Genomic DNA, 15,376 nt, shown 5'->3' with positions numbered 1-15,376 from the left:
TCAAATATTAAACTCTCTAAGGCCAAGAGGCAGCAGCTCGCACAGGATATTTCCCTCTGAATCAAAGAGTCCTACAGAAATCTACCCTATTATGTAATTTGAGGTTGAAGTGTGATTTCGTCAGAGTTCATCTCAGAGGTACATCTCATTCATGTAAGCGGGGTACCAAAAACATGAAAACAAAAGAGGCCAATGAAATACAATTGGTGAGAGGTAGAGGCAAGAGGACTATGAATTAAGGTCAATCTCAACTATATAGTAAGTTGAAGGCTGAGTAGGCTTACATGAAACCTTGTCTTAAGAAACAAACAAACCATGAAAATCAAAAAGGAAAGAAAGAAAAAGAGAAGCAACTGGGCAGGGCTTTCCTTTGTACCAGTTTTTGGAGAAGTGAGCACAAAAAGCCCCTTTTCTGATTACTGATCACCTCTCCATCCTCTCCTGGGAGTCAGGTCATAAGCATTGGAGCTCTCAGTAGACTCTATTAATAAGATTTTGGGTTGACCGCCAACATTAAGGGACACTGATGTGTAAACATACAAATTATATATGGTAGAGCAACGAGAGAGGGTATTGGTCCCTGGGTATTTTAAGTGGTGTGAATTTAATTCAGTGAACAGCTTGAGGGGCTAGATGAGCTGAGAAGCCAACTTTGTGGTCAGTGTGGTAAGAGAAATTAATAGCAGCTGGAAAATGCTAGCAACCCCGGGGCTGGAGGCATAAAAATGAGGTGGCATTCCTATATCACAGGGCACAGTCCCTCATCAAAGCTGGAATTTCATAGTCTTGGAGACAGGGACGAGTCTTGGCCTCTGTCAGGGGGGCAGGGGGAGAAAAGGACCTTGCTTCTTTACTCCATAGTCTCTCTTGGCAGTGTCTCTAAGACAGGATCAGCTAGAATACTGCTATCAAGAGATTTGGGGAACTGTGGGATCCAGGGATCAGCCTGGTGAATCAGGAAAGATGTGGACCAGGGGGAATGGAAGGGCAAGCAACTAGGCCCAGGACTGGCCTCCAAATGAACATCATTGTGATTGATCTGGGTTAGCTCACATAACTAACTTGAATTTCAACAGATTGTTACCACCTTCCCTTCCTCCATCTTGGGGCTTTCCCCTTTGTGGCTTCTCTTCCTACTACCTCTGCCCTCTTCTTAGTTAACAAAGAAGAGAATCCTAGTGTTGGAGGCCATGAGCTTGCTTCTCAATCTCAGAAGACAGCTTCTTGACATGCATCAAGAGAAGTGCCGGGAGACAACCCTCTTGAGAGCCTGTGCTCACCCAATGATCAAGGATCAGCTGGGATGAGCAGACTCAGGTAATGACCCTGGAACAGGTCGTGAAGGAAGGAATATTACATGTGAAGGGTATTCCTCTCTTCGAAGTAGATGAGGGACAATACATATCTGCTTGCTACAGGACAGACACAGGTCTTGGGGAGGTCAGCTTGGTCAGAAATGCAAGAGTGATAGGGGTCCAGTATCGAGCATCCAGGAGAGGGGGCTTGCGCATATGAACTTGGGCTGGTGAATTATGGATTATGGATGTCAATATTCTGGATTAAGAGAACCCAGTACACAGCATTATTTCCAAGTATTTGGACAAATTTTAGAAGAAACCACCATTTGAACCAGTGAACTAAGAAAGTGTGCCCTTGGGCATGTGGGTGGGCACTATCTAATCGGCTGCAGGCTGGGACAAAACTAATTTCCCTCCCTCTCTTCTGGAGCCGGCAATGCTTTCTTTCTTCCTTTCTTGCCCTTGGACATCCAAGATCTAGGTCGTCTGGGCATCAGATTCTAGGACTTACTTCAGCAGGCCACCAGGCCTTCAGGCCTTGGTCTTGGGTCCAAAGTGACACCACTGTCCTCTCTGGGTCTGGGCTTAGATTGAGGCAGGCTACTGATGTCTGAGATTTTCTGGTTTACTGCTGGTATATTACTGGACATCTCAGCTCCTGTGATTGTATAAACTAATTCACTTAGTAAATCTTCTCTTGTCTGCCTGTATCCATGCTGCCAGTTCCGTCTCTCTGAAGGACATTCTTAGTACAGTACCCTATTTTTTCTGGCCTCTGGGAGTCAGGTCTCTACAGATGTGGCGGTCTAGACTGAGTAGGAGGTTTACAGCGGATGAGAAGATACAGCTCCTTAATAAGACTTACTGGATGTGGCTAAAATGTAGGAAAGAGGCTAGAACCTGTGAGGTATTGAGCCACCCAGTGAGCAGAGTTTGTTCTGCAATCAGAGCAGGCCTGGGAGCCGGGAAAGGAGAGAAGTAAAGGCAACTAAGTGATAAGGTTATGTAAAGAAAAATAGAAGGGAAAAACATTGTCTAATCCAAAAAGAACACGCTTGAATCTTGATCCCACGTAATACGCTCCCTGATCCCTAAGGAGAATTCCCTACCTTCCCATGCTATGTGATCGCAGGCAAGGCAAATCCCAGAGCCTGGGTCAGAACAACTCAGAAAATCCTCTGTATGGATTTGCTGAGTTCCTTAGCTGAAGGGCCAGCTCAGTGCCCCCGGGGCTTTGTGCAGCTAAGTTGCTGACAGGCTCTTCAAGAAAATGCAGGGAAGTTTTACTTCTGTTACAAAAGGGCTCTATTTTCCAAGCTCAAGCCTCAGAGTAGCTGGATGAGGGGAACAGCAGTCCAGGTTAAGAGTCCAGGGTTTGAGTGGCAAAGACCTTAAACCGATGCTGCCCTGGAAAGGGACAGAGAGCCCATGAAGTGCCAAAGACCCACCCGCTCTTGGCTAATTTCACAGAAAAGGGGTCCAGACAGTTTGGCTATGGGAGGAGAGGAAGGGCCAAAACTAAGGCAGTTCTCTGGGGGTGGAGCTGTATCGAGAGACATGTTCTACTCAACAGGAACAGAAGAGCGGTATCACAAACCAATCACATTAGTGCCTGGACTTACCCGGAGAGGATGAACTTCTTGGATCCAAACTCTACCATGGGTATTCTTCATTCTTTCTCTCCCTGCTCCTACAGTGTCTTCACCTCATTTCCAGCAAGAAAATCTGAGGTCCTAAAGGGTTGCAGAGATGCTCAAAGCCTGTCTCCTGCTGCTCCCACCCCCAGTACTTTCTATATTCAGAAATAATGTGGGCACTAGTTCTTTGCAATTCGAAATCCAGCTCCATGTCCTTTTTTTAGTTTCCTCTTTGAAGTAATGGTCAGATACTGTGGCTTCTCAGGACCTAGCTAATCTTGTTAGTAGAACCGTGTCAGTTTCCAAGACACCATGTTACTTAGCTATCTTAAATACTGCCTTAGATGTAAGAGCTATAAAGAGCTAGTGCAGAAACGCCATGGGACCTTAGAAACCATTCTCTCCAATCTGGGTACCTTTACAGCATGGAGCTTGAGCCACTGCACGCTTGCCCCAGCCCGCCCTTTCTCTAGCGAGAGGCAAAGCAAGGTTTTTATCTTAGCTTGACATCATCTCTTCCCATGGATGTGAGCAAGTGCGTTTGACACTCTAAGGACCTCGATATTTGTCATCTTGACCTGAGTTTGCCTTGGTATGACTTAGCTACGCATGCTTTGGAAAGAAGTGAGGAAGCCAACAATGAGAGTCGGAGGGAGAGTTTGCCTAGTGTGCTCTGTTGCTGGCTCCTATGCCAGCAGTGTCCTGGAGTTCTTCTTACCCGGTGCTTCCGTCTCTTATTTTCACCAGAGCAGAAAAAAAAAAAAACAAAATTGGCCATATTTATTTCACATACGAATCCCATTCTAAGGAATGATTCTAGATCATGTTATTGGAAGACTAATGATAGAGCAGAAATACCAAGCAGGCAAGGAAAGGGGATCATAAATGCAATTATGAAATAGGCTCCCAGAGGCCACTTCATACATTTCCCTGCCCTTACCTGACCTGGGGTGCGGAAGAGAGGAAGGAAAGGAGGTATGTGGAGAGGGACTATAACACTGTAAATGACAACTTTTCAAACAGAATCTAATTTTCTGGAAGTCTTATTAGTCTTTAAAGGAAGGATTTATGCTTGCATGAATTGTGCAGAAAGGAATTTTAATAACAGAGAGGCAGTGTGAGACAATGCCGACCGAGATCATAACTCAGGGATGGAAGGCTTTCCAGGAGGGATTAACATAGACTGCAAACTCTGCTAGTCAAAAGAAAGCTCTTCTCTGCCCCGGAGCTCTCTGGTGAATACACGTACAGGCATTTCCTCGCACAGTTAATAAATAAGCCACGGCTCGTCTCCCATTGATAGAAGCCGAGCTGGAAACTGCTATGGAGCTGCACTGAGCTTGGATTCCAGCATAGTTGCGGGGAATGGAGATGCCCAGCTTCATCCATGGCGCTGGGAACATTTGCACTGGACCATTCGTTGTTGGCGTCTTCCGCGGCACTGCAAGGTGTCGAACAGGATCTCGAGCCTCTACCCGGACAGCACCACCAGCATCAAACTCTCAGTCTTGTAACATCCATCAAAACAGATTTGCCCACAGTACATTCCGGGACCATCCCTTCTGCCTTCTGTGTTGAAAGCCATTAATGTAGCAGAGTGATGTCTTTCCTCTCCAATACTGTGTAACAATGCAGTGAGTGAGCCTTTGGGGGAGGAACACAAAGTGACAATGTCACCCGTGACAATGCATAATGACAACAGGCTAGCGGGAATGCTGAAGTGCTGGCCACCGCTCCTGCCCTGAATTTGTGATCTCAGCCTAGGCTGGGGTGGGAAACCCCGTTGCAGTAGCCAGTCTCACACCCATTCGAGCACCTGGATTTCCAATGAACAGCCCTTCACCAAGTGCTGAGTGGGTCAGATCCCGCTGAGACTGAGAAAATATGAATTTTGGATTCAAAACATTGAAACAGCTCTTTGGCAACCGGCAGTGGCAGAGCCGAAAAGAATGATGACATTGCCTCCCCAGAACCCCTCTTCTTCTTACAGGGAAGAAATCTGTGTGATGAGGTGAAAACTTGGGAGGAACCACTGTCTACACAGTACTCTCCAAATATATGACACTTCCCCTAAGAGCTCAAAACAGAGGCATAGAACACCAAAACAAACAAATTCTCTATAGACATAGATGATGCTCTACATTTAAAAAAAAAATGCTTTTGTGGTTGTTAACATCTGAATGCTGTTGTATGAGGCAACCCTGTGGTTGCCATGGAGACAAGGTTTTTAGCAGGCCTGCATCATGAAACTGCAGGGAACTGCTCATCTTTAGCTGGAAGGTCAGATCTTGAGGCAAGAGAGTCATGCACAGACCAGGAAATACCCCTAGGGAGAACATAGCTGTTACACTAAAGGCGATTCCAGGTTTTTTCACCACCAGTCTTAAGAGATCTCTTTGTGTCTAAGGATAAGGTTGTGGGGATGCCATTGTATGGAGCAAAGGAGATACGGAGATGGTAAAATAGAATACGCTTGAAAACAGGCTTGAGAGTCTCCCCCATTTGCTGCTGAGACCTAAGGCGGGTGTCTGCTTCGAGCAATTCCTTTGAAGTAGAATATGGTCCCCAAGCTCTGCCATGCATTCTGGGATCACAAAAGCAAAGACATTTCTGTGGCCACAAATAGATTAGAAAATATTTTTGTGGGTAATATTTGGCTGCATTCATAGAATCTGAATTCTTCTCCAGTAAGTTTTGAAAAGAGCCAGACCGTGGTAGAAAACCCATAAATATTATGCAAAACACGACGGGTTCGTTTTCCTTGGAGCAAAATGTCAGGTGGCCCCAATCATGTGCCTACACAAGGCAAAATGGAGCTGGGGTTCTGCTCCTTGGCTTTCTAAGGACAAACTCATGTCCAGGAGAGCCCGGGGCCATCGCTGACAGTGATTCCTCATGATTGATATGCCTGTTTCCAATAAGCCAAGTTTATAGTTTGTTGGTGGGTTGACTGCAAAGTTATAAAAGCTGATCTCATAAAAGAGAAACACAAGCGCCTGACACATCACATTGTATCCTTGCCACTCTGTGCTCTGGCAGCAGAGCTGGCCCTCATTTAGAGCAAAGGAGGGAACATAAAAGAGTAATGGGACTTTAATTACAATGGGGATTCTTCCACCCCACGGGCCTCTGGAGGGATGGGAAAATTGTGTGACTTCTGGCTTCCAGGCAAATCATTTGCCTATCCCACAGTGGACGCACATGTGGCAAAGGGTTCTAAAAGAAGTGGTGTTGGGTGGAATGGCTTTGGCTCCCTTCATAACCACTGTGAAAACATAAAACCATTGGAAGAAATGATAACCGAGGGAAATAAATAGGCATTAAACTAATATTTGTTAAGCTTTCGAGGCCTTGGTTAAGCCATAGAATCTGTTTGAAAATATGATGGTGTCAGTTTTTACCTTATGATGTCTGGTTGCTAGGACAAAAAGAGACAGAACTGTTTGTTTTAAAGCCTGGTGGATGAAGCCTACTCTATTTTGCTGCCTTAAAGAAGTATCCTTCCAACCTTGGTCATGCCTTCTCTTTCCAAGCCAATGTTTTGGGTCATGGATGCAAGGGAGAGAATCTCCCATCATTCAATAAAGCAATAGAGCCACCCAAACCCAGTGTAGGAACAGAAACATTCAGAACTCAGAGTGAAAGAGAATTCTTTTAACGGCCTTGAGGTGGAAAGGTGATCAGATCCGAGGCATTCCAAAGACCTGTCTTTTCTGCTTCTCTCCATCCAGCTGTTCCTTCTTCTTTGTCTACTAAGTGCTGGCTCCACCCTAGGCTCCCATATGACCAGTATGAACATTGCTGTGCACGTCCCATGTCATTGTGACTGAGCCTCAGTGTGCTGTTTGCCTTCACCTCTGTTACCAAGCCTCCTGATGCCTAATATCCACTTACCTCTCTCCTAGCTCATCTTCTCAGGACTGGACCTTCTGTAGGAGGGGGAAGCTATTGGTTGGCTACTATAGACTCTGCCTATCACTCTGTCGAGTCAGGGGTGAGGATGCTGTAAAACTGAGAAGAAAGTTGTCACAGTAGCAAAAGCTCTCTTAGAATTGGCCATGCCCACATGAGCCTAGGTCAACCTCTGGATGGTGAAGACAGTATTCTATGCCTTCTAAAACTCTATTCCAACATAGGGTTTGAAGATGTTAAAGTCACCTCTCTAGTTAGGAGCTATTGGGATGTTGTAGAGCCTTTAGGAGTCAGGCCCTAGAGGGAGGCAGCTGCATCTATGGAAGAAGGGAATGCTCTTTTAGGAGATGTTGGGACTTTAGACTCTTCCTTCCCCCTCTGCTTCCTGAAGCCATAAGGTGAGTAACTTTGCTCCACCATGCCCTTTGGTCATGATAGTTTGCTAGGCTATAGCCTGCCAAAACCACAAAGTCAACAGACCATGGACCAAAACTTGTATAACCATGAGTCAAAAGAAACTCTCAGATTAGATCGATTACCTCAGGCATTCTGTCACAGGGTCGACTATCACTTCTCTGGGGTTCCTGGTTAAAAGGAGAGTGAAGCTGGTACTTCTGGGCCCTTGCCTCTCTTCTTTTTGTATGTTGGAAATGGCAACCCAAGTGTCTTTCAAGGCTCTCAGTACTGCATCCAATCTACTGTAGGTTGAGGTCACATCCAGGGTCCTCTCTGTTCTTCTCCTCCCCTGAATACCATTTTGCTCTTTATCCATGGATTAAGAAGCTAATTAGTAGACAAATACTCTACTAACCCCACATAAAGACAGATGGCTAGACTCCCAGGCTCTTCACCCCTTAGAACAGAGAAGTTTAAAGATGATTTGCTTAAATTAATGACCTTTGGAGTCATTGGAACCAAGCTGAAGCTCTAGATACCTCCTCTGTTGATTATTGCTCAAATATTCTGGGATAATTATCATGACTCCCCGAGTCTCGTTTCTTTACCTATAAGATAGAAATAACAGCATCCATGTCTCAGAATTGGAGTGTCACATAAACCTGCATTACCAATAAAGAACAGCTCAATCCAGGCCCCTTGCTTCTTCCTATTACTTCATTTATTTCCATTTCCATTATGATGGTTCTGAATATGAGGGCTTACCTGAAGGCTACACAAATACCAGGGATATCTGCTAAGAGCCTGTTATAAATTCAGCTAAATTTAGGACTGCTTGGAAATACCTCCATCCCCTGTGAGCTTTCTTTTGCAGTGACTTTTGAGTTCCATGTCCTTATATGGTAGCCCTTTGTACAGCTGTAAATTATGACTAGGGCATACCACTGCACCTCTGCATTGGGCCTTGTTATGAGCTGTGGACCAGCACTAGGTTGCACAGATAATCAAAGGAAGTAGAAAATGTAGCACGAATAATAAAAACTCATATATATATATATATATATATATATATATATATATATATGTTCAAGCTGAAGATCAGAAAAGCAAAACATCCAGGCCACTAGAAAAGTCTTACCTCTACCAAGGCTGGACGACTGCAGACTGAGCCCTGAGCCTCCGTCTCTCTTAAATTCCCCTTTAGCGCTGGGATTAAAGGCGTGTGACTCCCTAGTACTGGGATTAAAGGTGTAAGCCATCACCACCTGGATCTGTTTCTGCATTGATTTTGTGTAATCCAGGGTGGCTTTGAACTCACAGAAATCCATCTGCCTTTGTCTCCCAAATCCTGGGATTAAAGGTGAGTGACACAACTACCTGGCCCCTGGTGACTTAGTTTTGCCTTAAGCTTTATTTATGAAACCATAAATAAAATATCACTAGTGAAAAAGAATGATTCTGGAGAGCTAGGGCACAGTCTTGATTTCACCTTCTAAAAAGCTTTCCGATCTGTCCCTTGTCGTAACTCGTTCCCTTGCCAAAGTTTATTTATTTATTTATTTATTTATTTATTTATTTATTTATTTATTATGTATACAATAGTCTGTCTGTGTGTATGCTTGCAGGCCAGAAGAGGACACCAGACCTCATTACAGATGGTTGTGAGCCACTATGTGGTTGCTGGGAATTGAACTCCGGACCTTTGGAAGAGCAGGCAATGCTCTTAGCCACTGAGCCATCTCTCCAGCCCCCTTGCCAAAGTTTTTATCATTTATCCTAGACAACAGTTTGACCTGCATTTCCCCCTGCAACACATCTGAAAAGAAGAATTGAACAAGTTCTGTGCTTCTTATTGAGGAAGAAAGAGACCAGGAAGGGACAAGCAGAGTAGAATAAAGGCTAATGCAGGGCACACAAATGTGACGACCTTTTTGAGAGTCTTTGGTCATTAGAACCCATCCAGGACCTTCTGAAGAATATGTAGAAGATTTCCTAATGCCACAAACTCTTCATGGTTCATCAGCACGCACTAGCTGAGGGTTGCACCTAGAGTCAGACTCCCATCTCCTGCCCCAGAACATTTCCAGATTCTTCCTGTATGGGGCCAGCAGAGGCTCCTTTCATTGTGATTGGAATACAAGTAGATGCATTCAAAATCATAGATGTGGGATGAGGAGGGATGAGACCAACATGGAAGAGGCCTGCAGCACTGCTCCTGAACTCAAAGATGAGGGCAAGCAGTTGCCAGCTGCGCCTGCGTTCAGCCTGCTGTGGATGCTCACTCTGCCATCACCAGCGTCTCGCTCTTCTCTGTGCAGAGCTATAGAAATGTTTCTTGACTGATTATACACTTGACATCTTCAGGATTCAGATCAGTCCTGGATAAAGGCAGCAATCCCATGTGGTCCAGAAAACCCTGCCCAGCTTTTGCCCAGTGTTGCCCTCCTCATCTAATTCTCTTCTCCCACCTATTTTGCATCTTAACAAAAGATACACGATGCCGTGCTGGTCACAGCACAGTTACTTCCTGTTTGATCTGGAAGCCGCCCAGTTCAGCATCCTTTCCACAGAGGAGCTTCAGCTTTGTTTCTAGAATAGGCTACAATTTCCCAGGCCACGTTAGGACTGGGAAATGTTTTCTGGTCATTTCAATAATTTTATTTTCTAGGATCACGCATAATAGGCTCAACGTCCCCTATTCATGGCTAGAAACCAAATATGAGTGAGTACATCCCATGTTCCTCTTTTTGGGTCTGGCTCACCTCACTCAGGATAGTGTTTTCTATTTCTGTCCATTTGCCTGCAAAATTCAGGAAGTCATTGTTTTTTACTGCTGAGTAGTAAGAGAAGCTAATTAAGAAGGTGAACCAAAAGAAAAACATTTAGGCGATGAAAGGAGACAGAGACAAAGACCCACATTGGAGCACCGGACTGAAATCTCAAGGTCCAAATCAAGAGCAGGAGACAGAGCACGAGCAAGGAACTCAGGACCGCGAGGGGTGCACCCACACACTGAGACAATGGGGATGTTCTATCAGGAACTCACCAAGGCCAGCTGGCCTGGGTCTGAAAAATCATGGGATAAAACCGGACTTGCTGAACATAGTGGACAATGAGGACTACTGAGAACTCAAGAACAATGGTAACTGGTTTTTGATCCTACTGCACGTACTGGCTTTGTGGGAGCCTAGGCAGTTTGGATGCTCACCTTACTAGACCTGGATGGAGGTGGGTGGTCCTTGGACTTCACACAGGGCAGGGAACCCGGATTACTCTTAGGGATGATGAGGAAGGGGGACTTGATAGGGGAGGGGGAGGGAAATGGGAGGTGGTGGCGGGGAGAAGGCAGAAATCTTTAATAAATAAATAAATAAATAATCAATAAAAAATAAAAACAAAAAAATAATTTTATTTTACATTTTTTTTCAAAAATTGTATTTTGATCATGTTCTTTTCTCTCCTTCAACTCCTGCAAGATCTTCCCCACTTCTGTATTCACCTAACTTTATGTTATTTCTCTCTTTCTCAAAAAAAAAGAAAGAAAAACAGGAAAAAAACCCACAAGAAATCAAAACAGATAAACTAAAAGGAAAGAAAATCAGTAAAACAAAAGTACCAAATTAAACCCAATCAAAAAGTATGCCCCCAACTCACCTATATGCAGAACAAAACCATGGCATCTGCTTTGCGTTGGCCAACTGCTCCTGAGCATGGATGGGGCCTACCCTGCAGTTGGTTGATATAGTCATTCGCCACTTGAGAAGAACAATTTTTACCCCTTTCCCAACAGGTTCAATTACAAATAGTTTCTTGGTTAGGAGTCAGACTTTGCACCCACTTCCCCTTCTCAGTGCTGAGATTTTGTCTGGCTGGAACTCGGGCAGCTCTGTGCCTGCTGCCGCTTTCTCTGTGAATTTGTATGTATATCAATACTACCGGCTCTTGAAGGCATGTTTCCTTGGAGTCGTGGTTCTTACAACAGAATTATGATCTTTACCCAAGATAAAATATCTTTTCAAGAGCTGTGTCTATTATACATAAAGAGTTCATGTAGGAAGGAGAGACAGGCAGTAGCTAAAAGCTGCCTCTGGAGTCTTGAACCAAGTGAAAATATTAGATCACTACTGATGAATCAAATGAAGACGACAAATGCAAAATTCTGAAGTAATCAAGTGAACTTTTGGGGTACTGCATATAGAAAACCTTCTGCAGAGCCCCAGAGTCCCATTTCCAGGATCTTCCCCTTCTTATTCTCCCCCTATCCCTCCTCTCACCCCACTTTCATTTTTCCTCCCTGTATTCTTCTCTGCTACACTGGCTTTCCATTTGCTGTGCAGTGTGCCTTATCCTCTTCCTTGGATAACACGAGCTGGGGGACCATCCCCCTTGCCTCTTTGCATATGTGTGCTCTTCACTCACCATTTGCCTCCTGCCACCACCTCTCCAGGGCTTGAGGAGATGAGAGCCCACAGCACCTGGTGGGCAGCCATATAGGGCACCTTGCAGGAGGCTCTAAGAGAAGCAGAGGCAGGCAGGTGCTCCCTTCCTCCTACCCACTACTTTTTTCTTTGTTCTATACTCTTCTCCCAGCCCCTCTTAAAGCTCTTTCCTGATCCATCTCTCCAAGACACACATACCTTCCATGAATATGTTAGCTTTCCATACTACGACAAAATACCTGAGATTATCAATTTAAATATCAAATTCATAAGAAAGAGGCTAGAGAGATGGCTCAATGGTTAAGAGCACTTGCTGTTCTTACAGAGGGGCCATGACGACTCCCAGCACCCACATGGTAGCCTACATCATCTACAAGACTAGTTCCAAGGGATCAGATGCTTTCTTCCAACTTCCATCAGTGGGTATCAGGCACATACAGGGTGTACGTACATACACACATACAAAACACCTATACACATAAAATAAACAAATCTAAAAAAATTAATAAGAAAGGTTCATTTTTGACTCACAATTTTAGAGGTTCCATGGTCACATGGCCCTGTCACCTTGAGCCTGTGGTGATAGAAACACTTCAAGACTGAAGCACATGGCAGAGAAACTTTGTTCATCTCATGACAGCCAGCAAAGGGAGAGGAAAGGGCTGGGGGTTGAATATGCCCTCTAAAGGTGTGCATCAGTTTTCCGGTTTTCTCTTTCTAGGCCACATCTCTCCAAGCCTCTGCTGCCTTCTAATGCCACCAAGCTGAGGTCCCAGCTTTTAACACATGGGCCTTTGAGAACATTCCAGATCTGAACTATAATAATGAATTTCCTATTTCTTTAGGTTCCTCCACCCCAAACCCTTCCAGCCACTGGAAAGACTTGAAAGAAAACGGAGGAGAGCTCAGCTGCGGCCAAACATTCTTCCCCTTCCTGGTCAGTCCCTTTCTCAGGGGCTTTTGGAGTAGGTCAGGACCAGCTGCGGCATTTCCATTCTTAAGAGGAGGAATGCCCAGCACAGCTTTCTCTGAGGCCCTGGGAGGAAGGTAGCCTCCATCTGCTAGACCACCAGACACCTCCCAGCTGCACATCAGAAGCCAGAGCCGAATGCCTATCTTCTTGTTGGGTCCAGGATGAGCGCAGCCTTCTCTGCCTCTCCACTGACCTGCGGACAGCTGCTGCCCACCTAGAGTATGTGACTGGTGGAGCCTCTTCCAGGGAAACCCGCCTCAGCTGGAGCCTCAGGGAGAAAAGGCATTCATGGCTGCAGCTTAAACATCTTTGGCAGCAACAGAACACAAAGGTCTTTTAAAGGAAGTCATCCCCTGTTCGTCAGGAGAGCAGAGCTGGTGGTTAAGATTTTATTACCAGTTATCTCCGTGGTGGGGGTGGAGGAGGGAGTCTTCCATGTGTGAGATAGGCTCGGTTCTGAGGCTGGCAGGGTTTATAGAGCACCATCTGCCAGAGTTCCTTTTCCTTCTTGCTCTAGAGGGGATAAATAAAAAAACGAAACTGCCCACTTACAGATCAAATCCCCATCCCATTGTACAGCAACACATGCCCCCAGGGCAGGAAGCTGCTGAGCCAGGCCTCATTACAGGAGAGTGCAGTGGGAACCAACCAGCCCTGGCACCTCCACCCCTCCGCCATGGAAAAGATTCCAGTCTGTTCAGCTGGGACAACCCAGAGCACTTGTTGGAATCCTCCCCCAATCCAGTGGTGCTCCCCAAGTGAAACTCCCACCACTCTTTCTTCTTAACCAGCTTTCTTTAGAACTGGGGGGTCCCGAAGGCATGTTCGAGGAGATGCATAAACGAAGACTGTGAATTGTGATCTGGGATAAGATGGGGAAGGAGGAAGAAGAGAAGGGGAGGGGTGATATGGGCCTGAAGGAGGAGTAGGGGCAGTGATGGCAAGGTACTAGAGTAGGGAGTGGGTAGACAGGACACTGGGTACAGTTCTGGGTAGAACCTCAAGTGGGGTCCAGTGTGTGGGTTTGGATGGCCTCTATGATGTGAGGCAGGGAAGTCATGTGTTTATTATGCCTTCTAATTTATAGAAATGCCCATTTCTGCACTTACCCCAACTAGTCTACCTGTCTTCTTCTTCCTTCCTTCCTTCCTTCCTTCCTTCCTTCCTTCCTTCCTTCCTTCCTTCTTTCCTTCCTTTTTTCCTTCCTTTTTTCATTCTTCCCTCCCTCCCTTCCTCCCTCCCTTCCTTCTTTCCTTCACTGGGAAATCTTTGCTAGTATTTGCTGCCTGCCAGGTAGAGGAGACAAGGCAATGTGTAGACAGAGCCCTGTTTCATGGCCTTTCTTCTGGAGCTCTGGGTCCAACATTAGCCCCACTGCCTCTCTGAGCATCAGCAAGTTATTCTCCAAATGAAACCAGACTCTTCCTGAACAGACTGAGGGAGGTAAGGCCCAGGCTAGCTTTTAACCATCTCTACAACTACTGTGGGGACACAGGAAGGCAAAGGGATGGTGTGCGCAGACTGTGGCCTTGACAGAAATTACCCCTAAATAGGAAAATTAGGTTGCTTGAAAAGCCACCATATTTGCCCAGAGAAAAATGGGCCAGGGGTGGGCAGGGCATGTGGGAGCCATCTTCAAAGACCTGAAAGAGGGCAGAGGGAAGAAGGAGAAATGGATTTCTTGTGGCTCCAGAGAACATATATGCAGTGGTAGCTGGAAGGCCTGGAGAAATTAGTTTGAGCTTGATATAAAGAAAAGTCACAAAATTCAGAGCCATTCATAAATGCAGAACTTGCCTTATTGATAATGGGTCTCCTATTTCTGGAAAGAGAGCCACGTCTGTGTGGGGATGATCCAAACTCAGAAAAAAAGCAGGCCCTACCTCATCTTCAATGTCCCTCTTGATTTTAAGAATTCAAGATGCTGTGAAACACAAAACAGCTTGTCTTTCAAATCCACAGCCACCTATCTATAGTGTGGGGGCTCCTTTTCCATATACCACTTTTGTAGAATGGGGGGGATGAGTTCCCAAGGCCCTTCCCTTCTGTGCTATCTCTGTAAAACCCACCCAGACCACCCAAGACCTTCAGTTTTCCATACTAGAGATCCTAGCCAACATGGTCACGCCCCTTAGATACAGGCACTTCTGAGACCCTACAATAGCCTTAAGTGTCCCTGTCCTCCCTCCTTCGTTCATCTTTCTGAGGTTGTAATTAATTCTTGCTTCCCTTTCTCAGTTGACGGAGGAAGCAATCCAACCACAGCAAATGTATTGCCGTCATTTGATTGCCTTGCCATGACTTTGTGCCTGGGAACAGCACACAGATCCGAGGGGCAGCTAAAATTACTCGGGTCACGTGGGCTGCCCTTTTAAGGCAGTTGGTCACTGCCTGTAGGGAGAGTCCTGACAACTGTGTGTTGGGGACACTGGAGGTCCTGCCCCCTGCCTGCTATTCGGGAAGACAGCTCACACTGCTTGTGGCCAGCGTAGACCACAGCCTCGGCGGGTATGACGTAGGTCTCGGGTGCACCACTGCCCATGGCGTTGACCTTTGACCATCCTGGGAAACTGAAGGGATGGGAAGCAAAGGAAGAAAGCCTCTCCCCTGGAGCCAGCCCTTTGGTTTGGTAAGGTGCTTGTCTCTCGGTCTGTGACCAGAAAGGATCAGCAGCTCCTCACACCCCACACACTACAGCTACGCACGGTTGCCACCTCCTGG

The sequence above is a fragment of the Chionomys nivalis genome, chromosome 4, assembly GCF_950005125.1.
Source record: "Chionomys nivalis chromosome 4, mChiNiv1.1, whole genome shotgun sequence".
Classification (NCBI taxonomy): Eukaryota; Metazoa; Chordata; class Mammalia; order Rodentia; family Cricetidae; genus Chionomys; species Chionomys nivalis.
Note: the sequence above shows the minus strand (reverse complement) of the source record.